Source organism: Schistocerca americana, chromosome 2 (genome assembly GCF_021461395.2).
Source record: "Schistocerca americana isolate TAMUIC-IGC-003095 chromosome 2, iqSchAmer2.1, whole genome shotgun sequence".
NCBI lineage: Eukaryota > Metazoa > Arthropoda > Insecta > Orthoptera > Acrididae > Schistocerca > Schistocerca americana.
This window is the reverse complement of record NC_060120.1, coordinates 332320102-332345288: the sequence shown is the minus strand read 5'-3', so window position 1 is coordinate 332345288 and position 25187 is coordinate 332320102. Positions and strand designations below refer to the sequence as shown.

General features: G+C 44.6%; 1 protein-coding gene and 1 pseudogene across 1 annotated transcript in view; both read right to left on the bottom strand.

Annotated features, from left to right (window-relative positions):
- LOC124595148 (rho-related GTP-binding protein RhoE-like) overlaps positions 1 to 25187 on the bottom strand; it is a 316233-nt gene that overhangs the window by 241406 nt on the left and 49640 nt on the right. The window lies entirely within an intron of this gene.
- Positions 24439 to 24556, bottom strand: LOC124597608 (annotated as a pseudogene).

Here is a 25187-nt window from a genome sequence, read left to right as displayed (position 1 = left end):
CTCGGTGCACGAATCCTATTAGCACTTACCCGGATTATCTTGTATTACGCATTTATCAAATTTTCTGACGCAAAACCATAGTTTGGAGTTCCCTCAGTTCCTGTTCAATCGGATAGTTTCACAGACTTCAGTTGAAACAGTGCAAAATCTCCTATAGTCTGTTCAGTATTACTTCAGGACTGACACTCTTGGTCAGGAACACGCGGAAGTTGCCAGGTCCCTCATGGAACACAAGCGCAGTCTTACATTTCAATCAACTCGATCAAATTCGATAAGTATTGGTTTCAAACGATGGAAATCACACCAATCTCTTATGAGACAGCTGCCGCTTTCTGAGACAATATTTAGAAAGTTTACGAAAACGCATTACCTGAAGACGTTGCCGAATTTTCGACATCTGCGCCAATTTGTTTGTTGTTCAGTATTGATTAAAAATAGTCTTGGTTGCAATTTTAGTTTTTTATTTTTCAACGACGCGTTTCGTCTTATTTAGGCATCTTCAGGTTATCTACGTAGAAAACAGAGAACAAATACTTCTATTTAAGAATCGCGATCGCGTTGTGCAGACTTGGATAAGCTATAAGCATGTATAAACAGATCAAATATTAATTTGGTATTTCTTAGAAGAATCCTTTAGTCAGTGTAGCCAAAGGGCATCGTCGAATATATCAGGCCAACATCCTAAGTTAAACTCAGGTCTGAAAAGGTAATGGTTTTACTATTTTATATTTCTAGCTTTTACTGAGTTTAACGAAGGCGATGTTGGCCTCATATATTCGACAATGCCCTTTGGCTACACTGACTAAAGGATTCTTCAAAGAAAAACCAAATTAAGGTATTTGCTCTTTCAATATTTGATCTGTTTATACATGCTTATAGGTTATCCAAGTCTGCACAACGCGATTAAATAGATGTATTTGTTCTTTGTTTTCTATGTAGATAACCTGAAGATGCCTAAATAAGGCGAAACGCGTCGTTGAAAAATAAAAAACTAAAATTGCAACCAAGACTGTTTTTAACCAATACCGTTAAGCACTGGTTTGCTGTATGCCGCATATGGATTGGAAGAATTTATGTTTGTTGTTCAGTTTAAGTGAACACATTAGGCAGACGAAAGACATCACATTTCTATTTGCTCCAAAACGGAAGGGTATCGGATATCTGATTTGAGTTAAATGTAATGTCTAACACTGCACTCTCCCGAAACAACCTCAATGATCAGCTGTCTGGTTTCATTCGAGACACACAGCGCCAGGTTTATAATTAAACCGTTATTATAATTTCTGATGAGACTTTCTGTTTAGTTGTAATATAACAAAAATTATTGCTGTTAATCGAAGCGAAGAAACGTATACAGTTGGAAGGTATGAGCACGGTGATACAAACAATAGTAGAGCTCAGTATTGCAACACATATGACGCAGTCAGTTAGAGGAACTTCTTTAGTGCTGTTAAGAGTGGGTTCCTGAGATCAGTCGAATTCAGCTGCTGATAACAGCATTCTAACTAGTTGCCAACACTTACGAAAATAACTGTATAAAGGACAGCCAAATGAAAAGGGGACGATTTTTGGGCGTTATCGATATCGATACTGGCAAGATATCGGTCCTGGGAGATTGACAGTCGAATAAGAAATGATCGAATTTTTTTTTTCACGTGGCGTGATTACAAATTATGAAGATTAGGTTTTTTACCCTTTACTTGTGCGTCGAAACCTTGCTGCCTGCCAAATTGAATGATTCTAGGTCAGAGGGAAGTACCCTGTAAGTTTTGATGAGTGAGTTTGAACTTGATACATCAAACTGTTCCTGAGCAAAAGGGTTTTCAAGAGTCCGGTAGACAAACGGACGTGCAGACAGACGGACAACAAAGGGATCCTAATACGGGTTCCGTTTTTACGTGGCCAACGACAAAAAAAAATGGTTCAAATGGCTCTGAGCACTATGGGACTTAACTTCTAAGGTCATCAGTCCCCTAGAGCTTAGAGCGACCGGAGCGGTCGCGCGGTTCCAGACTGTAGCGCCTAGAACCGCTAGGCCACCCTGACCGGCGCCTACGACATATACAGGCCCTGCAACGAACTTGTGACGTCACACTAGTAGGTTTGTCCGTCACACTTCGCGAACGCTCGGCTCATTGCAGGGCCCACGAGAAAACGCTATGTAATTGAAAAGGTAATTGCAAAGGTCTAAATTCTGTCGTGTGCTGTCGAGAAGTTGCATGCACTTGAACACACAGTGAAGAATTACTAAACTCATCTGAAATAATTACAAGTTACGCGCCGGAAATGGCTGCTTTGCCGTGCGGAGTGGCCGCGCGGTTTGAGGCTCCATGTCGCGGATTGCGCGGCCCCTCCAGCCGGATGTTCGAGTCCTCCCTCGGGCATGGGTGTGTGTGTTGTTCTTAGCGTAAGGGAGCTTAAATAGTGTGTAAGCTTAGGAACCGATGATCTCAGCAGTTTTACCATTAGGAATTCACACACATCTGAACATTTTGAACTGCTGCTTGCACTCGTAAGACCTGCAGTGTCACATGGTATGACGTACGCGCTATGGCTTGTCTCTCTCGTGAGCCTCGGTTTTTAGCTATTGAGGCACAGAACCCTACAAAATAAGTAATTTGTTCTTTATTTCAAAATTAATCGCCGTGGTTGTTAACACATTCAACGCACTGTGAGACAAAGACGGTCAGTGTCATCGTGGAAAAATGTTTCGATTGACTGCGGATCCATGACTGTAACCAGGCGTTCACCATACCTTTTCGTCCGAAGCAAATCGATGGCGACGAATTTCTTTCTTAAGGGCTCCAAATATGTGGAGCGAGAGTTCAGGACTGAATGGAGGATGTGTAAGGGCTTTCCAACGAATCATTTGCAACGTGCAACTTCCTGGCATATTAAAATTGTGTGCCGGGCCGAGACTCGAACTGCGGACCTTTGCATTTCGCGGGCAAGTGCTCTACCAACTGAGCTACCCAAGCACGACTCACGCCCCGTCCTCACAGCTTTACTTCTGCCAGTAACTCGTCTCCTACCTTCCAAACGTAACAGAAGCTCTCCTGCGAACCTTGCAGAACTAGCACTCCTGAAAGAAAGGATATTGCGGAGACATGGCTTAGCCACAGCCTGGGGGATGTTTCCAGAATGAGATTTTCACTCTGCAGGGGAGTGTGCGCTGATATGAAACTTCCTGCCAGATTAAAACTGTGTGCCGGGCCGAGACCGAAAGGCAAAGGCAAAGGTCCCGAGTTCGAGTCTCGGCCCGGCACACAGTTTTAATCTGCCAGGATGTTTCATATAAGCGCACACTCCGCTGCAGAGTGAAAATCTCATTCTGGATTTGCAACGTAACCGAGACAACAGGCATGCAAAGGCCAGGAAAGTCGCCGTGACCTTTCCTTTTCGACTGCGAGACCCGGATGCTCATTGACTTTCTGGTATACCGCGGCGCAATTAACACACAACTTGTACGTGGACTCTTGCGAAAGACTGAAGCCCGCCTTCAAGTCCACATGACGAAGAATGTTGACGGATGGCATCAATCTGTAACACGATAAACCCCGCCGACATGTTGGCGAGGTTGTTTCGACTAAATTTGAGAAGTTTCGCTGGGAAACCCTATCACATCCTCCATACAGTCCCAATCTCTTTTCAAGTGATTTCCATATTTTTGGTGCCCTGGAGACAGGGATTCGTGGCCGTCGATTCGCTTTGGACGAAGAGTTGGAGCTGTGCGTACAACGGTGGTTCTGTAGGCAGCCGCAAACATGTTTTTTATAAGGCGTTTACCGTTTTTGCCACAATGAGATAAATGTATTAACAGTTACGACAATTGCTTTTGAAATAAAGACCAGTTTCTTTATTTTTTTACATCTATCTTGTCTTCATTTGACTACCACTTGTAATTTTTAGCGGGTACTACCCCACAGCTCTTATTTATTTCAAAAATGTCATATTACCGCCCTGAGCTGCTGATAAAGTAGTTTACGTAAACGGTCAGTTTCGTTCGTCTGACCATCATCAGGTTCATAGGAGTATTCACAGGACTACGTTAGGCGGTAAACCCATCAACAATACTCTGCCATCATATTGTAATATAAATTACGTCGTCAGTTTATAAAAACTGTGTTATGGAGTGTACACATTCGTGTTAAAACCGTAATTTGCTTTAACGCAGTGAACAGATTCATATCGCGTAGAGACGGCAATACATTTCGACAACCATGACGCTGTACGTTTATGAACCTGATGACGGTCAGATGACTGAAACTGGCTGTATAAATAAAGCATTTTATCAGCAGCTCAAGGCAGTAATACGACATTTTTCATATTCTTCCTTATACATTACTGGCCATTAAAATTGCTACACCACGAAGATGACGTACTACGGACGCGAAATTAACCGACAGGAAGAAGATGCTGTGATATGGAAATGATTAGCTTTTCAGAGCATTCACACAAGGTTGGCGCAAGTGGCGACACCTACAACGTGCTGACATTAGGAACCGATTTCACATACACAAACAGCAGTTGACCGGCGTTGCCTGGTGAAACGTTGTTGTGATGCCTCGTGTAAGGAGGAGAAATGCGTACCATCGCGTTTCCGACTTTAATAAAGGTCGGATTGTAGCCTGTCGCGATTGCGGTTTATCGTATGGCGACATTGCTGCTCGCGTTGGTCGAGATCCAATGCCTGTTAGCAGAATGTGGAATCGGTGGGTTCAGGAAGGTAATACGGAACGCCGTGCTGGATCCCAACGGCCTCGTATCACTAGCAGTCGAGATGACAGGCATCTTATCCGCATGGCTGTAACGGATCGTGCAGCCACGTCTCGATCCCTGAGTGAACTGATGGGGACGTTTGCAAGATAGCAACGATCTGCATGAACAGTTCGACGACGTTTGCAGCAGCATGGACTATCAGCTCGGAGTCCATGGCTGCGGTTACCCCTGACGCTGCGTCGCAGACAGGAGCGCCTCCGGTATTGTAGTCAACGACGAACCTGTGTGCACGAATGGCAAAAAGTCATTTTTTCGGATGAATTCAGGTTATGCATAGAACATCATGATGGTCGCATCCGTGTTTGGCGACATCGCTGTGAACGCACATTGGAAGCGTGTATTCGTCATCGGCATACTGGCGCATCACCCGGCGTGATGGTATGGGGTTACACGTCTCGGTCACCTCTTGTTCGCATTGACGGCGCTTTGAACACTGGACGTTACATTTGAGATGTGTTATGACCCGTGGTTCTAACGTTCATTCGATGCCTGCGAAACCCTACATTTCAGCAGGATAATGCACGACCGTATGTTCGACCGCTGCCCTGGCCACCACATTCTCCAGATGTCCTACCAATTGAAAGCGCCTGGTCAATGGTGGCCGAGCAACTGGCTCGTCACAATACGTCAGTCACTACTCTCGATGAACCGTGGTATCGTGTAGAAGCTGCATGGGCAGCTGTACGTGTACACGCCATCCAAGCTCTGTTTGACTCAATGCCCACGCGTATCAAGGCCGTCATTACGGCCAGAGGTGGTTGTTCTGGGTACTGATTTCTCAGGATCTATGCGCCCAAATTGCGTGAAAATGTAATCACATGTCAGTTCGAGTACAATATATTTGTCGAATGAATACCCGTTTATCATCTGCATTTCTTCTTGGTGTAGCAATTTTAATGGCCAGTAGTGTAATTTTGCAATGCAGGTACTTTAAAACTTAGTCGAATCGCTGCTGGTTTCAGCGCGGCCAGAGGTTGTGAGGCCAGCAGCCAGGCGGCGGCCGCCCACGGTGGCGGAGCAACGGCCGCGCCGCAGAGCGCGGTGTTTGCGGAGCGCCGTGCGGCTGTTGGGCCCCGGTGGAAGCGCCGCATTCCTGGCCGCGGCTGCAGGTGACGCCGCGCATTCCTGCACCGCCGGCCGGCAGCCACCAGCAGCAGCAGCCGCCGGCAGCCAAGGACGGCGCGGCGCGGCGTGCTCCGGCGCTGCTCCGCCTTACTACACCTCACTGCCAAGGCCGCGCGCTCCCAGCCTGCGGGCGGACCACGTGGTCCGCGAGGCGCCGTCCGGCCTGTCCGGACGCGGCACACCGCATCAGCTTCCCTCAGTGTCGTCAACGAATGGACACTGCAGGTAACGGTGCAACTGTTACTACAGTTACTCAAAGAGGACGATGCCAAACTAAAAAGGTTGCTGCTGTCTTTTTTAGTCGGAAGGCTGGTTTGATGTACACTCCTGGAAATAGAAAAAAGAACACATTGACACCGGTGTGTCAGACCCACCATACTTGCTCCGGACACTGCGAAAGGGCTGTACAAGTAATGATCACACGCACGGCACAGCGGACAAACCAGGAACCGCGGTGTTGGCCGTCGAATGGCGCTAGCTGCGCAGCATTTGTGCACCGCCGCCGTCAGTGTCAGCCAGTTTGCCGTGGCATACGGAGCTCCATCGCAGTCTTTAACACTGGTAGCATGCCGCGACAGCGTGGACGTGAACCGTATGTGCAGTTAACGGACTTTGAGCGAGGGCGTATAGTGGGCATGCGGGAGGCCGGGTGGACGTACCGCCGAATTGCTCAACACGTGGGGCGTGAGGTCTCCACAGTACATCGATGTTGTCGCCAGTGGTCGGCGGAAGGTGCACGTGCCCGTCGACCTGGGACCGGACCGAAGCGACGCACGGATGCACGCCAAGACCTTAGGATCCTACGCAGTGCCGTAGGGGACCGCACCGCCACTTCCCAGCAAATTAGGGACACTGTTGCTCCTGGGGTATCGGCGAGGACCATTCGCAACCGTCTCCATGAAGCTGGGCTACGGTCCCGCACACCGTTAGGCCGTCTTCCGCTCACGCCCCAACATCGTCAGCCCGCCTCCAGTGGTGTCGCGACAGGCGTGAATGGAGGGACGAATGGAGACGTGTCGTCTTCAGCGATGAGAGTCGCTTCTGCCTTGGTGCCAATGATGGTCGTATGCGTGTTTGGCGCCGTGCAGGTGAGCGCCACAATCAGGACTGCATACGACCGAGGCACACAGGGCCAACACCCGGCATCATGGTGTGGGGAGCGATCTCCTACACTGGCCGTACACCACTGGTGATCGTCGAGGGGACACTGAATAGTGCACGGTACATCCAAACCGTCATCGAACCCATCGTTCTACCATTCCTAGACCGGCAAGGGAACTTGCTGTTCCAACAGGACAATACACGTCCGCATGTATCCCGTGCCACCCAACGTGCTCTAGAAGGTGTAAGTCAACTACCCTGGCCAGCAAGATCTCCGGATCTGTCCCCCATTGAGCATGTTTGGGACTGGATGAAGCGGCGTCTCACGCGGTCTGCACGCCCAGCACGATCGCTGGTCCAACTGAGGCGCCAGGTGGAAATGGCATGGCAAGCCGTTCCACAGGACTACATCCAGCATCTCTACGATCGTCTCCATGTGAGAATAGCAGCCTGCATTGCTGCGAAAGGTGGATATACACTGTACTAGTGCCGACATTGTGCATGCTCTGTTGCCTGTGTCTATGTGCCTGTGGTTCTGTCAATGTGATCATGTGGTGTATCTGACCCCAGGAATGTGTCAATAAAGTTTCCCCTTCCTGGGACAATGAATTCACGGTGTTCTTATTTCAATTTCCAGGAGTGTATTTCTCAATGCTCTCCATGCTGGTTTAATGTAGTTTTCAATGCTCTCCATGCTGGTTTGATGTAGTTCTCAATGCTCTCCATGCTGGTTTGATGTATTTCTCAATGCTCTCCATGCTGGTATGATGTAGTTCTCATTGCTCTCCATGCTGGTTTGATGTAGTTCTCAATGCTCTCCATGCTGGTTTGATGTAGTTCTCAATGCTCTCCATGCTGGTTTGATGTATTTCTCAATGCTGTCCATGCCGGTTTGATGTATTTCTCAATGCTCTCCATGCTGGTTTGATGTATTTCTCAATGCTCTCCATGCTGGTTTGATGTAGTTCTCAATGCTCTTCATGCTGGTTTGATGTAGTTCTCAATGCTCTCCACGCTGGTTTGATGTATTTCTCAATGCTCTCCATGCTGGTTTGATGTATTTCTCAATGCTCTCCATGCTGGTTTGATGTATTTCTCAATGCTCTCCATGCTGGTTTGATGTAGTTCTCAATGCTCTTCATGCTGGTTTGATGTAGTTCTCAATGCTCTCCACGCTGGTTTGATGTATTTCTCAATGCTCTCCATGCTGATTTGATGTATTTCTCAATGCTCTCCATGCTGGTTTGATGTATTTCTCAATGCTGTCCATGCTGGTTTGATGTAGTTCTCAATGCTCTCCATGCTGGTTTAATGTAGTTCTCAATGCTCTCCATGCTCGTTTGATGTAGTTCTCATTGCTCTCCATGCCGGTTTGTTGTAGTTTTCAATGCTCTCCATGCTAGTTTGATGTAGTTCTCAATGCTCTCCATGCTAGTATGTCCCGTGCAAGTATCATCTCTGTATAACGGCAGCAACGTTTTGAACCTGGTCAGGGACCGTCCATTAACACTCGCAGTGCCAAAGGGGGGAGGGGGGGGGGCGGGAGACGACGACTTTGTGCCCACTTTTTATTGTTCTTAATCATTTCTTCTACCAGATTCCGTAATTGATTTAAATTTTTCAATAGAACTACACGCAAAACTTTAAGTCTTACTGTCAGAGGTGACTTTTGATAACAAACGTCTTATTCATATTTACAGGTTAACAGCCAATATTACACATAAAAATGCCTTTAAAATATCTGTTGTGAATCAAAGTCTAGGAAAATTAACGAAATTTGTATTTTATAAACACAAGCCTCTTGCTTATGGAAAATAGTTTGGTATAGTTAAGATTTAAAAAAATGTTCAAAAAAATGTTCAAATGTGTGTGAAATCTTATAGAAGTCCCATAAGATTTAAGTTAAGTCAACTGCTAAGGTCATCAGTCCCTAAGCTTACCCACTACTTAACCTAAATTATCCTAAGGACAAACACACACACCCATGCCCGAGGTAGGACTCGAACCTCCGCCGGGACCAGCCACACACTGCATGACTGTAGCACCTTAGACCGCTCGGCAAATCCCACGCGGCGAGTTAAGATTCTTCCAAAATATATTTTCAGGTTGTGAATCATATGTACGTATCAGTAGCTATTTTAAAAAAATTGTTGTTAATAAAACTGAACAAATACTAACGGCATTTATTTTGTTCTTAATTTCTGTGGAGGGCATTAATTACCGCTCCCTGTCCCTTATAGTAGACGTTACGTGTAATACGTTGGCACTGACAGGGTTAATTTTATGAGAATTACTTGTTAAAATTTGGATTCCCCTCCCACCATAAACAAGATTTGTTGAGGTGTGGTCGGACCCTGCTACCCCTCATGTGTGGTTTACCCCGTAGGCGAGTAAAAATACTTAGGAATGCAGATTTATTTGTTTTAAGCGTGTTTGAATAGAGCCGTCCGCTGTGACCGAGCCGTTCTACGCGCTTCTGTCCGGAACCGCGCTGCTGCTACGGTCGCAGGTTCGAATCCTGCCTCGGGCATGGACTTTTGTGACGTCCTTACATTAGTTAGGTTTAGGTAGTTCTAAGTCTAGGGGACTGATGACCTCAGATGTTAAGTTCCATAGTACTTAGAGCCATTTGAACCATTTGTTTGAATAGAAACATGTTTACTTTATAAACTGTATTAAACACTGTTAGCAACACGTGATTAAAACCCTGTTTCAAACAGCTTTTAATCACGCAACCCTGAGTAGTACAAAGACGGACAGAAAGACAGAGACAGATGGACAAAAAGACTCCATGAAAATCGTATTATCCATTTTGACGGATCCCTAACAAACTGACCTTTTATTGATAATTATCAGAATTAAATGTCATTGAATCTTTATTTACTTTGCAGATGAAAGACGATATTGTTCGTATCTACATTTGAACCGTATGATTACGCAGCTGTTCTGTCTCTTGATGTATTATGATCACTAAGAGAAATCTTAAACCACAGCTTTGTTTCCTTCCACAAACAATGAACTGCTTGCTCACACGTGTCTTTGGGCTTGCCGGCATGCTACTTAATATACGCACTGTAGAAGTTTTGATACTATTTAATTTTGAACACAGTAAAAAAAAGTGGGGGGGGGGGGGGCTTTATATGTTACCGCTGAATCAATGACTGAGACAGGATTATTTCGACAGGCGTGGCACACAACTCCCCGAATGCAATCTGACACTTGTGCAGCACTTGTTTCAAATCATAAAATCACGTGAATGCACACGTATAAATCATTCGGTTCAGTTGACAGAGTTCATAAAGACTAGTGGGCACTTTAATACTGTGTATACTCGGGATTAATGTTATAAAACAAAACGTCACCCGTTTAATAATCTGTATCGTCTGAATTAAAAAGCTGATGTGAGATTTTCATTGCCCTCCTTCCTTTAAAATGAGATTTGGTGAGAGTCTTCCGAATCTAATTAATGGACGTCCCCTTACTGTATTCAAGCCTTGGTTCCCTCTACGGTCCCTCTCCCCCTCCCCACACATTTCCTTCCATTACTAAACTGACAAAATCTCCAGCATTCTTGTGTAGCGCCATATTTCAAATGCTTCAATCTTCTTCTTGTCTGATTTGCCTATAGTACACGTTTCATGTTCTTACAAGGCTACACTCCAAACAAACACCTACAGAAACTATTTCGTAGCACTGTATATTAGCTGTTAACGAATTCTTGTTTTCCACAAAATGTTTCCTTCCTACACCCAATATATATTTTTATCCCTTTTACTTCGACCACTACCAGTTATTTTACTTTCTAAGTAGCAATACTCATCAAATATTTTAGTGTCTCGTTTCCAAATTCAATACCATCACCGTCGCCTGTTTTACTTCGACCCAAGTCCGTTGCTGTTTCTGACAGAATTGAAATTTCATCGGCAAACTACAAATTCTTTTATTTCTTCTTCCTGAACTTTCTTTTCCAGATTTCTCCTTATTGGCACACACTAATATATAGTGACACACAACCTCAATAGTTTTCTTCCCTCAACTTTCACACTTTTTTGTGTATTCGCAGCCAGAAGCACTAGTGGTTAAAAAACAATGACCTTTTAGCAAGAACAAGACGAAGCGCGTGGAGTGGTGGAATTCACACCAAAGGGGGACGTTCTCAGCGACGGCGAATCAAATAAGACACAAGAACTTAGATGTAATTGCTGTATGTGCCCCACGAGAAACGCCTCTCCAGTTGCCGACAGGGGCATAGAGACGATCTCAGCTGCTTATTTGATGAAGCATAATCCTTGACTTGAGAAAGAAATTTCTGTGAATTTATGTCTGATGCACGGCACTGTACTGACATGGGTCAAAGACGGGAAAATAACCGAAGAATTATAGACGTGATGTTACAGGACATGATGTTACAAAAGTATTCTGAAAATGAAGTGGATTCGCAACAAACGAGTTTCTCAGCAGTATCGGCGGGGAAAGGAATGTGTTAAGAACATTAACTAGAAAGAGAGCCAGGGTGATAGGAAGCATTTTGAAACGTCAGAAAATAAATTACATGGTACCACTGGGAGTCGCAGATGGAGGGCAAAGATTAGAATATATACAACAAAGAATTCCAGAGTGCTAACCCGAGATGAAGACATGAACACAGAAGAGGAAATAGTGGCGAGCCGCATCAGACTAAGCAGATGGTTGATGACAAAAACCAAGTGAGAGTAGGGCTTACACTCTGCGGGTTTCGTACAAACTTAATTATGTAAATTAATCGTTCATCTATGGACGCGGATGAGAGAGTTTCCGAGTATCAAAATATATGACATAAATGGTCACATATTTTGTTTGCACTGTCCTAGAAGCTTAAATTTTTTACACCGTAAAAAGGGACCGTAGTTCTCAGTATTTGAAATAAATTTCAAATTCATACCTGTATCCGTTTATGAAAAAAAAGGGATTTGAACAGACAGGCAGAGGGACAACAAATGAAAAAAAACATTTATGTGATATACACTCCTGGAAATGGAAAAAAGAACACATTGACACCGGTGTGTCAGACCCACCATACTTGCTCCGGACACTGCGAGAGGGCTGTACATGCAATGATCACACGCACGGCACAGCGGACACACCAGGAACCGCGGTGTTGGCCGTCGAATGGCGCTAGCTGCGCAGCATTTGTGCACCGCCGTCGTCAGTGTCAGCCAGTTTGCCGTGGCATAAGGAGCTCCATCGCAGTCTTTAACACTGGTAGCATGCCGCGACAGCGTGGACGTGAACCGTATGTGCAGTTGACGGACTTTGAGCGAGGGCGTATAGTGGGCATGCGGGAGGCCGGGTGGACGTACCGCCGAATTGCTCAACACGTGGGGCGTGAGGTCTCCACAATACATCGATGTTGTCGCCAGTGGTCGACGGAAGGTGCACGTGCCCGTCGACCTGGGACCGGACCGCAGCGACGCACGGATGCACGCCAAGACCGTAGGATCCTACGCAGTGCCGTAGGGGACCGCACCGCCACTTCCCAGCAAATTAGGGACACTGTTGCTCCTGGGGTATCGGCGAGGACCATTCGCAACCGTCTCCATGAAGCTGGGCTACGGTCCCGCACACCGTTAGGCCGTCTTCCGCTCACGCCCCAACATCGTGCAGCCCGCCTCCAGTGGTGTCGCGACAGGCGTGAATGGAGGGACGAATGGAGACGTGTCGTCTTCAGCGATGAGAGTCGCTTCTGCCTTGGTGCCAATGATGGTCGTATGCGTGTTTGGCGCCGTGCAGGTGAGCGCCACAATCAGGACTGCATACGACCGAGGCACACAGGGCCAACACCCGGCATCATGGTGTGGGGAGCGATCTCCTACACTGGCCGTACACCACTGGTGATCGTCGAGGGGACACTGAATAGTGCACGGTACATCCAAACCGTCATCGAACCCATCGTTCTACCATTCCTAGACCGGCAAGGGAACTTTCTGTTCCAACAGGACAATGCACGTCCGCATGTATCCCGTGCCACCCAACGTGCTCTAGAAGGTGTAAGTCAACTACCCTGGCCAGCAAGATCTCCGGATCTGTCCCCCATTGAGCATGTTTGGGACTGGACGAAGCGTCGTCTCACGCGGTCTAAACGTCCAGCACGAACGCTGGTCCAACTGAGGCGCCAGGTGGAAATGGCATGGCAAGCCGTTCCACAGGACTACATCCAGCATCTCTACGATCGTCTCCATGGGAGAATAGCAGCCTGCATTGCTGCGAAAGGTGGATATACACTGTACTTGTGCCGACATTGTGCATGCTCTGTTGCCTGTGTCTATGTGCCTGTGGTTCTGCCAGTGTGATCATGTGATGTATCTGACCCCAGGAATGTGTCAATAAAGTTTCCCCTTCCTGGGACAACGAATTCACGGTGTTCTTATTTCAATTTCCAGGAGTGTAGTTACAAGCAATCTGATCCATTTACGATTAAAACAGGGTTACGACAGGAAGATGGTTCATCGGCGTTACTTTTCAACTGTTCATTCGACTATGCGATGAGGGACTGGCACAAGGGACATCCTAAAACATAACAATTGGAATCAAGAAAGATCGAATAAACTTAAATTGTTTCGCATTTGCAGACAACTTAGCGTTATTAGCTAATAACGTTCAAGAAGCCAGAAATCAAATAAGAAACCTACAAAATATAGAGCAAGAAATAGGACTCCACATACCGATCGAAAATACTGAGGTAATGGTTGCAAATCTACTAGTAATCAACCACACATAGTAAGTAACAGAAAACTGAAAATGGTGAAACAGTTTAAGTACCCAGGAGAAATTTTAATATACAACTTGGACGAGAAACCGGCATGGCAAGTAAGCACTAACGAAATGATAAAAGCTTATGTGGTCCAGATACGATAAAAACTGTTCATCAAGCAAAACTAAATTAAAACATTACGAGACGGTGGTTTGCTCAGAGAAGACATACGGAAGTGAAACTCTTTTCAAAGTCACCCAGAAAAACAGAATCAACATAATCACAAAAAATCCTAAAAGCTGAGACAAGAACAGCTAGAACATGCATAAATAACAAATATCAAAAAGTGGAGAATAGCGGATAGTGCCAAATGTGTGATGTACACCAAACTGGAGGCCATTACAGATACTATACCGAAACAAGTTTCTCTTTTTTGTCACATTATGCTGATATCAGAAACAAGGTTATCAAGGAACATTAGTGAGATTCTTTGATACATGAAGCAACAAGTAGGATGTATAAAAGAAAACAGGGAAGATATGAAAGAGCTAGAATTAAACTTGGGTGATTTGCAAAACAAAACAGAAAATGAAAATAAACTGAAAAACATATAAATAAGGTTAAAACCGAAAGTAGACAAACGAAAAACAATAAAATGGGTATTTGTAGATGGGAAACGACAAAAAAGAATGAATGAAAAGCTACTGGGCAGTTCGGAAAGAACACCTACTGAAGAAGATGAGCAGAAAATGATTGAGTTAACTGCTCCAATGAGGCCGTAAAAGCAGAAAAAGGACAAGCAGAATTACAAAATAACAAGTTTCGGATTTTTTCCTTTAGTTGCAACTTGAAACCTTCCTCCTTGCTAAATTTCATGATTCTAGGTTAACGGAAAGTATCCTGTAGTTTCCGATGGGTGAGTTTGCGAGTTTCGAAATATGTGACGTAAGTGGCCGGATCTTTTGACTGCAGTGACTTAAAGGTTTAAATTTTCTACACAGCCGAGGGACCGTAGACCTTAATGTTTGACGTAAATTTCAACTTGACACCTCTACTCGTTCCTGAGTCTTAACAATCAGACAGACAGGCTGACAACAAAGTGAACCTGTAAAGGATCTGTCTTTACCGATTAAGGTACGGAACCCCGTAAAAATTAGTGCAAACAAATTAGACAGCGCGGGCTGGTTGCCAGTTAGACGCCCAACACGAAAGCATTTGTTCTTTAAGCCACATTCACTACAGCTTACCCAGTGGTTGAGACCACCAAACAAACCAACGGAATCTACCTTCTGTATTGGCTAATTATTTAAGACGACGAGTTCGCTGAAAGGTTAATTTCCGTCATTAGACAATGTCATGAAACAGGCAACAATACGTAATCATATATGTAGATAGTGTTTGCAAAATATATTAAATTTAATTTTTGTGAGAAAAAATACCATCGGAACAGTAGGTCTCTACGGTTCATTGCAATCTATGGTAGGGACGTGCCGACAATGCGACCGGTTTGTCCCGTTACTTAGCGAACGTTCAGTGCAGACAAAGGTCTCCCTAGGCTTTCAAAATTTGAGCAGACCGCAGGGCTCTGCAGGTAGTCGCATCGCACCCGAAAACAGCCCTGCTAATCTCTGCCCTCAAGTGAACGGCAGGAATTCGTGTGTGGAGTTTCTGACCCCACGAATTAAGGATCACGCAAGATGTTATAATCTGAAAATGGTCTTGGTCCTTTCAAATCACGCATAGTGAGAAGTGTTCTTAACTCCCCCACCCTTAGATTCACTTTACAGTATACTGAAACATTCATTCTGCAAACAACCCCATGTGTGGCCGAACGGTTCTAGGCGCTACAGTCTGGAACCGCGTGACCGCTACGGTTGCAGGTTCGAATCCTGCCTCGGTCATGGATGTGTGTGATGTTCTTAGGTTAGTTGGGTTTAAGTAGTTCTAAGTTCTGATGACCTCAGATGTTAAGTCCCATAGTGCTCAGAGCCATTTTGCAAACAACCCCCAGTTATCCGCCATATCCTGTCTTGTAGGAGTCTTTCTTTTGCCTAGCGTTGGCCCCGTCTTGTAAAGCGTCTACTTTTTCAGAATTTGGCTGATTTTATTTTGTTGTAGAACTGGGTGTCCGGGTATCCTCCCTGAAGCCACCGTCGTCGAAGCAACCTAATGGAGGGAAGTCGTGGGCTCCACCTCTCTGTGAATCGTCTAACGTTTGTTCTGCGTGTTTTGAGGCGGAATTAGGGGACCAACCAAGCATTTTCTTAAACGAGAGTGGGAAATCACCTGAAAACCACGCTCAGGGTGGCCGCTTGTGCCAGCTCAAGCTCAGTAATCCGCCGCGCGCAAGTTGTATCCGAGCCCTGTCTCGCAAGCTAGCGCGCTACGCGTTAAGCCGTCGGCACACGGACCGTGCTGTCGAACGTTAACGTTGAGCGTGCCAAGTTCAGCGTGCTGCTGAACGCTCAGAAACGATGCTACTTGTGCATACGGTACGTGGGCCCCAACGTGGTGTACGCGATCGCAACGCACTCCAGCGGCAGTTGTTTCTAGTAGTTCGTAAATCACACTATTTACTCAACGGGCGTGCGTAAAATTCCCACGTTAGCTCTATTAAAACGCACATTTTCTCCATCGTCCACGAAAAGGAAAGTACCATGTCCAATCAATAAGGACACAGGCTTATAACAGTTGCATTACAAACAGCGGGGTACAAGTTGGAATACTTCTCTGCATACGATAAACATTATTTCATCATTCCCACATTTTAGTAAAACTCCAGGGTCAGTCTTACTTGATCAGTGTTCCTACCCAGTAGCAGAATCCTTGCAACATGTGAATTACGAAGCGTAAAAGAAAAAGGAACAAAATAACTTTATACAAGTAGCGCAAGCTGTCCTGTAGATTAAGCCAATCGAACAAAGTCACCCCTCAAAAAAAGGTGAACTTATATTTACATACCATCAAATATTATAGCGTATAATTATATTAAACTAATAATAAAGTATCAGAACCTAATAATGCGAACGTTAGGAAAAAAATGTTTGTAGTGTTAAGAGGCGAACCACCGCCCCAACAAAAAGAGCTTCTTAGACAGAGACGCTAACCATTACGCTAAACCCCTAATACCTGTGGTGCGCTTAATCATATTGTATTACAAAAACCGTTAATCGTAGATAATTATGTTACTAATTGAAATTTAATTATAACATATTGTACCAAGAACAATGCGTTTTTGGTGGATCTTCAGTGTGTCGCTGCCTTCAAATAGCCTACTCTTATAATACGCAGGTTACAATAATTCTTTTGCCACGAATACGATGTTCCTCACAATTTTATTGGAACGAATCACACAACTAACAACGGGTTTTTCAGTGATTCTCAATTTGCTGGTGCTCAGAAACGGCATATATACATATAGGTTTGAAATGAACGCCAATATGGCGCCTCACAACTCTGTACTGATGGGAGACGGCGTGCGTGTGACGTAGTGGCGCTGTGCCATCTCATTGGTCAACGCTCAGACGCACGCTCAGAATATCTGACATGCCAGATATTGCTCTGCACGTTCGGAAAGACTCCCGAACGTGCTATTCCACGCTATGACGTCAGAAACTCGGCACGCTCAACGCTCAACGTTCAGATGCACGGTCCGTGTGCCGACGGCTTTACACTATACGAGTAGGTTATTGTTTCTTATAGGAGGACTACAGCCGCGCGGGATTAGCCGATCGGACTAAGGCGCTGCAGTCATGGACTGTGCGGCTGGTCCCGGCGGAGGTTCGGGTCCTCCCTCGGGCGTGGGTGTGTGTCCTTAGGTCAATTTAGGTTAAGTAGTGTGTAAGCTTAGGGACTGATGACCTTAGCAGTTAAGTCCCATAAGATTTCACACACATTTGAACTTTTTTTTAGGAGGACTATACCAGTATCGAAATCAAGAGAACTTTTGTGAGGAGAAGCACAGGCAGAACTGAAGTCATGAGTCGTACCCGTTTAACTCCCTCGCTAAGAGCAGTGCCCGCCAAAGGGGAGATCCCGGGTTCGAATCCCAGTCCGGCGCATAATTTCAAATCTGCGAGCAAGCTTTGAAACAGGAGATAGTCCGCTCCGTAGTGAAAGAGTCATTCTGAACAAAAATAATGACATTTCACAGGCACTGCCAGCATAACTGTTCTCTAAACGAAATGCAAGTGGTTGCCACAGTTGAGAAACATTGATGCACCAAAAACTTAACCTATTTAGATATGTCTTGCCTAGTTCAGTCTCAAAATATTGGAAATAGCCCACTGTGAATTGCCCCCCTCCCCCTATGTCCTTTTTGGAAGGAAAAAGGGCAAAGTCATTCGTCAGTTCGAAAACACAAAAAAATCGTCGGCTATCAGTTGCAGATATAAAACGTTAAATGACGGATAACACTTTTGTATGCAACATTATGTCCATAACGGAAGCTGCGGAATACTAACACACTGCAAAAATGATTATTTGTGGATAAGTCGCAAAATAAGAATATTTCAAATTAGTCGAGACGTGTGGCCCATTAGACGAGGAAGTCACTTTGATGGCACAATCAAAATTTGTGCTCATAATTCCTGTGCAATCGATGCCACAAGCAATTTACGATTATGGTGTGGATAAATATTTTCAGTATGGATAATGTATGGTCAGAATTCTTGATTGCAATCGTTGGTAAGATGAAAACTGAAGTTAACATCAAAAAACTACGAGTACATAAGTCTACTTCAAGGAATGAAAATTCAAGCAAGGTGTTGGTCTTCATGACTGCTTCTTGCACCCTCATTGCATGAAATTGTACAAAATGAAAAGGTGTTATGCGTCTGGAATGTATAGATTACAGTTTGGAACACGTGATAGTTTTTATATAGGCCAATCCGGTCAGAATTTTATAACTAGGTACAAGGAAAATATCACTCGAAACCACAAGACTGCTTTTGGCCATAATTTGTGAAGCGCAAAATATGCAGCAGCTGATATTCAGAGTACTGTGAAAATTTTACACATGGCACGTAAAGGGATAAAGTTAGACATACTTTAAGAATAGGAAATACATAAACGTATGGTGATGAACCATCAGTCCAAATTTAAATACAATAATTCTTTTGCTCTTTTTAAAAATGATTCGTGATTCAGTACAGCAGTTAGCTTATGACATATCATAATTTATAGAACAGATCGATGATGTGTGAAACCTTTATCAATACAGCATCTGAGTATTTAGTTGTGACATTATGATATCTGAGAGAGAGAGAGAGCATATCAATACATAGTAAACAACTGAAGGCACCAGTCAGATTTTTGTGTGTAAATAATTGAAGACGCCTATCGAATGTATCACGACAATCGTATTATATTCGGATAACATCTGTTATACTGAAATGATGCAAAAACAAATGTATTGTGTATAGTGAAACATTAGAAATGCAGGCAAGTCATAAAAGATTTATCGCACTGCTAAATAAATGTGTGGCTAGGGCCTCCCGTCGGGTAGACCGTTCGCCGGGTGCAGATCTTTAGATTTGACGCCACTTTGGTGACTTGCGCCTCGATGGGGATGAAACGATGATGGTTAGGACAACACAACACCCAGTCCCTGAGCGGAGGAGAATCTCCGACCCAGTCGGGTTTAGAACCCGGGCCATGAGGATTGACATTCTGTCGGGCTAACCACTTTTTCTTTTCTTTATTTTTTTGCATTTTGTTCGTTGTTGATCGTTGTGTTTGGTCGTTGCGGACGTCACATGACATCCGTTGAAGTTCGTTTGTTGATCTTTTTATTACAGAGGCCAACCAGCTCTCTGACCGAACACGCTGAGCTACCGTGCTGGCAATCCACTCAGCTACCGAGGGCGCACAACACGTTGCTGTAATCTGTGCACACAAAATGTTTGAAAATGTTGTGTTCCGTGCTTTATTAAGGACATTGTACGTTCTACTATAGATAACGATTTGAGAATGAACGAAAATGTTCGAAACTAATCACCAACAAAAATATTATTTGTAACTCTGGCAGAAACCTTAGTTAATAAATTACAGGTATACTGAGTTGCTGATCCTGATCTTCAAATTACATAAAAGAAACATCAACTGTGGCAAACAACATAATAGCGCGAACAAAAATTCCACATTCGATTACAGTACAGCCTTTGTGAACCAAAGAGATATAGAACAAGACTGCACTTCATAAATCCACAAGACGTACAGCCGTAGTCAAGTGTGGTTAAATTTTGAAGAGAAAAAGGGAGCCAGTCGAAAGAATATCACCTTGCATGAATTAAAAGCAAAGATGATTATACACAGTTCTAAGGTTTCTGTGGATCTGTATTTACCGCCGGAACATTAATTTGAACGACACTGTCTTTAACTCCGTGGGGATGAAAGTAGTTGTGGCAGTACCCTCCTCTTCGCACTAGAACAATAGCTTGCTTCTCATCAGCTTGTCAGTAAACATACGTGGTCTGGTTTCTAGCAGTGAGGATAGTACACCGCCTTTGTACAACGCAGGTCTCATACATCAGCAGTGGCTCTTTCTCCTTTGCAGCGTCACAAAGTATGTTTAATTGTACAAGCCTCCCCTGTCATTACGCCCTCGCTTGGATTCCAAACCTCTTCGCAGTGTCCCGTGATGAGAGGCCGTGCGGCACTGTTGATGGAGATCCCTCCGAGGCTCCTCTTGTTGTTACTCGATATAAGGAAGATACGCGGTGCGGCAGAGTCACACGCACTGAGAAAAACTACATTACATTCTACAATCATTTGTTCTAGTCATTTACACTATACAGGCTCACTTCAAACATATCACGCGCTTATCCCAAAGATATGCCAATGGTTGCTGACGAATAGGACCTTTCAAATCGACCGCTGAAACTGTCGGACACTTCCAGTTCGCCGGCCGCGGTGGTCTGGCGGTTCTAGGCGCTCAGTTCGGAGCCGCGCGGCTGCTACGGTCGCAGGTTCGAATCCTGCCTCGGGCATGGACGTGTGTGATGTCCTTAGGTTAGTTAGGTTTAAGTAGTTCTAAGTTCTAGGGGACTGATGACCATAGATGTTAAGTCCCATAGTGCTCAGAGCCATTTGAACAATTTTGAACTTCCAGTTCATAATGAGCTAAGATTTTCTTTGGCGGACTTAGTTAAGTAGCCTTGGTCGTACAGCATATCTTGACGTATTTTCTTATTCTTGTAGCTATATCATATGAGATGTACATATGCTGCACTGCGCTAAACACGGGTGAGTCAAATGACATACTTTTCGCTATGATCTACCATTAAACATCGTATCTCTCTTTTATTGAGTTCCTCGCGTCTTACGGAGTTGCAATTTGGAGGGAAGGATAGAGAGAGGGAGAGAAAGATAGACATACACACACACACACACACACACACACACACACACACACACACAGAGAGAGAGAGAGAGAGAGAGAGAGAGAGATAGGCAGCAACAGAGAGAGTGAAAGAAAGAAAGAGAGAGAGAGAGAGAGGGGGGGGGAAGGGGGGGCACCATGTTTTTATCAGATTGCGAGCAGGGGACATATGTTTAGTAGCGTTGCAACGTATTATGCGGTCACCTACTGACTATAACAGGATATGGATTTACAAGTCATGCCCAAACCATAATTTCTATTGTTTTAAAGTAAACGCCATTCCTAAACAACATGTATTTAAAGATGGAAGCAAATGAATCAGTACGCCGGGAAGCTGTGTATCTTTACGGCGAACGGTAGAATTAATTAATGATCAGTCGCATAATTCGGTGCTCCGCAAATAACGAGAGCCACCCAGAAAAATTGTCATTTGTTTTAGTTCGGAAAGACTAAAGCGGTTCCATTAAGTCAGTATCCCCAAAGCTTTGAAGGTATTAATTCGTCTCCACAGAATCGTTTCTGTCGAGTTACTATGACCCATACACATTTTTGTTATATGTGCTGGCTACACATAACGTTTTCCTGTACTAACATTTCGAATCGCTAAAACGTAAAGATCTTTATGTACTTAATGTGTTACATGGATGCATAGCCACAGGCGCCAAAGAGCAATAGAAATATATACAAGTAAAAAAATTAAATCAATTTTGTTATTACGCTTATGGACGCGCCAAGATTGGTTAGTTTGAAGACATTTTTCTGCGACAAAGCATTGAGTACCACGAGCTGCTAAGTGTTATGAATTAAATAAGAGCCGGCCGGTGTGGCCGTGCAGTTGTGTTATGAATTAAATAAGAGCCGGCCGGTGTGGCCGTGCGGTTCTAGGTGCTTCAGTCTGGAACTGCGTGACCGCTACGGTCGCAGGTTCGAATCCTGCCTCGGGCATGGATGTGTGTGATGTCCTTAGGTTGGTTAGGCTTAAGTAGTTCTAAGTTCTAGGGGACTGATGACCACAGATTTTAAGTCCCATAGTGCTCAGAGCCATTTGAACCAATTAAATAAGAAACAACAGTATGACACATGACATTATTACGACTGTTTGGCAGTAAAAATAAGGAACTTTTAGATCTGTTAGCAACATACAGACCGTACACTGCAACCGTAACAAGGTCTCGAATAACAGATACTACGAAATATCATTGGTTGTTAATTACTAATCCCATATTGGAGGACAAAATATTTACTTTATGTCAGATGGGAATTTTTAGTATGCTCCCACAAGACAAGTTTAAGATTTCCGTCTTACCGATTAACTGTCATTGTCCACTGTTATCTCCTGGAAATACTTGCATTATGGAATCATCTTCATTCCTAATTTTTCAGTGAACAGTGGAAGAACAATGCATGGCTTTAGACTGCCGCTCATAATTTCGGAAACTATATTAATTATTACCTGCAGTTAAAATTTACCCTGCAAAAACTGTTGTGAAAATCTAATTCGCTAACTAGCGTCATAAACCTGAATTACGGCCTCAATGATGATCGATGTCACACAACATAAAATGAACCTACAGGAGACACTCAACAGTACGGCGAGATGTACCATAGGTATGTCGATAATACACTACGGTATTCCTATCGGGAGAGTTAAGACAGTCTGCAACAGCATCGAGCATTACGCTAACCGAAGAAAATACAAAATGGGCAAAACATGCCGTCCCGAGGTCTTAGCCAATTAAGGACGACACCATAATTAACATCATTGGCCACTCCGTCTATACAGACGTCCATACAGGAGGAATGGTCAGTATTCCGAGATGTAACAGGATCGCTCCGTAGAAGCAAAAAACCTCAGATGGACTTATGCCGTACACCGAATCTTTTCCGAGACAGGATACATTTAACGTAAAATTGCTTTTGGGCTAGCGATGCGGACGTTTGTATCTTACCTATGAGACCTCTCCCACCCATATCGTTGCTTTCATCCTCTTTGCTCAGAATGTCTTTCTGCCATACGAACAGGAGCGGATCCAGAATTGAACCCTGTGGAACTACCTTCGTGGTTTCTCCTCAGTCACTAAAATTTTCTACGTGACCTACATTCTTTGAAATATGCAACACAACTTTTTGCATTCTGTTTGTTAAATATGATTCACGCTAGTTTTGTTGTAAAGCCATCATTTCCAGTAACAATATACATTAAATGTGTTCTAGTGCCGAAAGCTTTCGGAATAAGGCATACGTCCATACTAAGTTTTTTCTTCCAAATTAGCGTTTCTGTCATATCCATGAATACTGACCATTCCTCCAGAGACACCCTATATAATAAACTTTTTTCTGTATGCTGTCGTAAATTAACTGGGTCCCAGCCTAGTATTTGCCTAAACGACAGTGGGAAATCATTTGAAAACCACACAAAGGCTGGCCGGCGTACGTGATCAACGGTCATTATACCGACGCGCAGATTCCGATCAGGAGAATGGATTACCACCCCGTTTCGCCGGATGGCACGTTGCGCGTCAATAGGGACTTAATGAAGCGGGATCAAACGGTTTAAGCAAGACTGGTAGCTATCAAGTGTCTGTTGGATCGCGTGCCTTTGGTCGCGGAGCCGTGTAAATTTAGAGTGGAGTAGCCCAGTGCGTCCTTCGCCGTTCACCCGGCGAGGCCGATAACAGGACCCGCAGTGATCCGGTTCGTGCTGTCTGCTCCCTGCCCTGCTTGTCCCGTTATACGGCCGGGTCGACTGCAGAGCCCACTAATACGTGTCATTACGTATTCACTCGCTCGGCCGCTGTATTACGCGTGGCTGCTTACAAATGTGGAACTAAACGTCGAAGCTCTGCGAAAGTGTGTGTCTGTCGCGAGGTTATTGGAGCATAGGAGTGGTGATATTCGGAGAAAGTCCCTATCAAACTCTTGCTCTGTAGTAAATAGACAGAAACGACCGTACCGCCGTGTTCGACAGCTTAACTGTCGGTTTTGTGGAATTGATTGTACAGCCAGTCAATGGGTAATATCACATCTAAGCAAAAGAATGCAGAAACTTGTATGCCGTAATGCAACCAACCAAGTCTGTTGATATTATTCTGACTATGGAGAAGTTACGTATGGAGTTCCCAAGGCTCAATTGTTCCTCATACACGGGCTGACTTGGCTGCCCCTATCTATGGGTTTTATGCAACACCTTAAAAACCATGTGGAAGATTTTCATATTCCCTCACTCGCTACACGGAAACATTTAGTCTTACAGAAAAAGCGAACAGGGCCTTTTTATAGGAAACTTTATCACTCCGTCTTCTGCTGAGTGCACCCCGAAAAATGGCAACAGCGCATGGCGGCCCGGACGGTCGCCCATCCAAGTGCCGACCACGCCCGACAGCGCTTAACTTCGGTGATCTGACGGGAACCGGTGTATCCACTCCGGCAAGGCCGTTGCCCTTATAGGAAACTTAATGTAGTTAAATTTTGTACTGGTATACGTTTGCTGGCCGGGGTGGCCGAGCGGTTCTAGGCGCTACAGTCTGGAACCGCGCGACCGCTACGGTCGCAGGTTCGAATCCTGCCTCGGGCATGGGTGTGTGTGACGTCTTTAGGTTAGTTAGGTTTAAGTAGGGGGCTGATGACCTCAGAAGTCCCATAGTGCTCAGAGCCATTTGAACCATTTGATACGTTTTCCTTAGAGGCTGTAGTTTTTGAATTAGTCAAGGAAAATCCACAAAAGTGACCTTCAAACGCGTTTTTCTTGAATATCTCGAAAACTATGGCCAGTGGTTCGAACACACTGCAGTACTGAAATTTAACTACATTAAATTTCCTATTAAAAGGTGGCGTTCATTTTCTCTGTTGGACTAATAGTTTGCTTACAGCGAGCGAGATAATAATGAAAATCTCGCACCCTGTTTTTGAAAGTGTTGCGGGTTGCATAAATCCCATCGGTAGAGGCAACTGAGTCACTCTGTATAGGGAAGTCAGAAGGCTATAAAGCTGACAGTAAGACCTGCAGGGTATCGACGCTTGGTGGAGGGTTTGGTAGTTGACTCTAGAGGTTAACGAATGTAACGTATTGCC